Raw genomic sequence first — 3,129 nt, 5'->3', positions numbered from 1 at the left:
ACAAAATAGGAATTTACAATAGAAAGCTACCAAACATAAGGACAAACCATTAGAAAGGAAAAGAAAAACAGCTTTAGATTCCCCCTAGCTTCTCAAGTACTCATCAGATACATTAATATTAAATACCTCTGTTTTAAGTATAGAAATGGATTTCTTAAAAGCAATGAAAAAGAATCAGGAATGTCTAGGTGTATATTAAAATACATAGAAATTTGGTGTAAAACAATCGTGATTTCTAGCAAAGGTGGGTTAAACGGAAACAGACCCCAGTCCCTCCCAAAATTACATGAAAACATCAGTAAAGGGGTAAAGCTAAACAGGATTTGGGGAAGATGGCAAGAATAAGAAGCACCAGGAATCTACACAGGCAGAATCTGTCCAACTTGGCTTTTGGAACTGGAGTCTGCAGAAGGCTTTTCCCCTCCCAGGAAAAGGCTTAGACAGTAGATGGCAGTTTGGGTTATCCTCAGATTCTAGCACCTTGGTAGCTACCCATCCTCCAGCCCCAGGCGTGTGGCGAGTCTTCGTGCACATGTTCCTGGAGCAACATGCTTAACAGCTTTCAGGAGCTAGAGTGGGCCAAAAAGACCCGTCCTCCAAATATCAAGGACCTATGCTTTCAGCTGACGTCACTACTTCTGGTAACTAGGTAAGGAGGAGGGAAGCCATGGGCGCACCTCTTCCTCCCATAGTTGCAAGCCCCAACTTCTCAGGCCGAAGTGACTAGGTATGAAAAGATGGTGGCCTTCCCCTGCCCCTTCTTTCTCATTTCCACCTTTTGGGAGCCAGACATTAAAGACGACATTCAAAGAAGCTGCATATACCAGGAAAATGAGAAACTGACCGCACGTGCCCAAGAAAGGCTTGGAGAAGACCTTACGTTACACCTCAAGCTGACCCTTGGCACAGAGACAGCCCATAAGATTAATAAACATAAAGCCCTGGGGTGCTGTGTCTGGCAAGTGGTAAATCCTGCCACGTCCAGAGCGGCCCTGGAAAATAAACCTGAGTGGGAACGGTAGGAGGTGAAGAAGAGAAAGAGTGGGACTCAGGAGGTCCACTGCCCACTGATGGTGGACAACAGCGCAGTTTTAGTTTTGCAAGCTGTTTTGATATAAGAACGTCTTAATTGGCATAAGCAGTTTTCCTTAGACATAACACTGTTTCTTCTGCTTTTCCCAAGCCACATCTTCTCATGGCCTTCAGCTGCTTTGCCCGCCTGCAGCTATGTTTATGCTTTCTCGTTCTCAGGAGTTTGCTGAGGCGAGGTCACCCTTGGTCACCCTCGCAGGTTGCAAGGACCTTGTCAGATTACAACCCGCTCTCCACACTGGGGAAGAGGGAGAGTCTAATTTCCAGAGTTAACACATTATTAGATTCAATTGTCCAGTGTACAACAACTTTTAAATCACAAGGCAAACAAAATGACAGGAAAGTATGGCCCATTCAAGAGAAAAAAAAAATAGAAACTTCCTGAAAAAGATCTGATAGCAGATCTCGTAGACAAAGACTTTGAAACAACCATCTTAAAGATGCTCAAAGAACTAACGGAAGATGGAGAGAAAGGAAAAAGATGTCTGAACAAAATGGAAATATGAATAAAGACAAAACCCAAAATGAAAAATTCTGGAGCTAAAAAGTGCAATGACAAATGAAAATTTCACTAGAGGTATTCAAAGGCAGAAGAATCTGTGAACTTAAAGATAGGGAATGAAAATTACTGAGTCTGAAGAATGGAAAGAACAAATAAAACTAGGAAGAAAAATGAACAGAGCCTAAGTGACCTGTAGGACACCATAAAAAGGGCCAACATACACATGGCGGGAGTCTCAAAACGAGAAGGCGGAGGGCAGAGAGAATATTTGAAAGAAAACATTGGCCGAAAACCCAAAATGAAAGACATGAGGCTCAACAAACTTCAAGATCAACTCAGAGACTCATACCAAGACACATTGTAATCAAAATTTTGAAAGACAGGATCTTGAAAGCAAGAGAGAATTGACTCATTACATGCAGAGATTTTGTGTGCGTGTCCAATAATGTCAGCAGATTTCTCATCAGAAACCTTGGAGGCCAGAAGGCCGTGGATTGACACGTTCAAAGTGCTGAAATTAAAAAACAACCAAGAATGCTGTATTGTCAAAACTGTCCTTCAAAAGAGGGAGGGATTAAGACATTCCCAGATAAACAAAAGCTGAGCTTTGTTACCACTAGACCTGCCCTGCGAGAAATGCTCAAGGGAGCCCTGCAGAGGGAAAGGACGCCAAGACAGTCACTCAAAGCCATCAGCAGAAGTAGAGATCTCAATCAAGGTAGATACATGGGAAATTGTAAAAGCTAGTAGCATTTTAATAATGGTTTGTAACTCTTTGTTTCTTACACAATTTTACTCTTAAAATTGCATTTAAAACTTTTAGTTTATGTTTTGGAGCACTACACTGTGTACAGATGTAACATCAACCACTGAAGCGGCGAGGACAGAGCTGTAAAGGAACAGAGTTTTTGTATATTAGTGAAGTTAAGCTGATATAAATTCAAAGTAGAGTGTTTATAACTTTAGGGTGTTAAATGTAATTCCAATGGTAACCACAAGAAATAACTATAGGATGTATGAAAAAAGAAATGAGAAAAGAATTTAAACATTTAAATGTTTAATATTTAAATTTTAAACAGATCAGCTAAACACAACAGACAACAGTAATGCAGGGTTCAAAGGACAGAAAAGCTATAGGGCATATAAAAAAGCCACGATAACACAATTAAGTCCCTCCTTACCAATGATTACTTTAAATGTAAATGGATTAAACTCTCCAATCAAAAGACCGATCAAATGGATCAAAACGCATGATAAACCACATTCTGTCTGCAGGAGACTTCCTTTGAGATCCAAACACAAAAAGATTAAAAGTGAAAGAATGGAAAAATATTCCAGGCAAAAAGTAACCAGCAGAGATCATACATGGGTGACTATACTAGTATCAGACAAAATAGATTTTAAATCAAAAAAGATTACAAGAGACAAGAACATTATATATTAAAAAGTTCAGTGCAGCAAGAAGATAATAATACAATTGTAAACATTTACACACATATTAACAGACCAGCAAAATACATGAAGGAAAAACTGAT

This window comes from Pteropus vampyrus, unplaced genomic scaffold (assembly GCF_000151845.1).
Source record: "Pteropus vampyrus isolate Shadow unplaced genomic scaffold, Pvam_2.0 Scaffold341, whole genome shotgun sequence".
NCBI classification, from domain to species: domain Eukaryota; kingdom Metazoa; phylum Chordata; class Mammalia; order Chiroptera; family Pteropodidae; genus Pteropus; species Pteropus vampyrus.
This window is presented reverse-complemented; position numbering follows the sequence as displayed.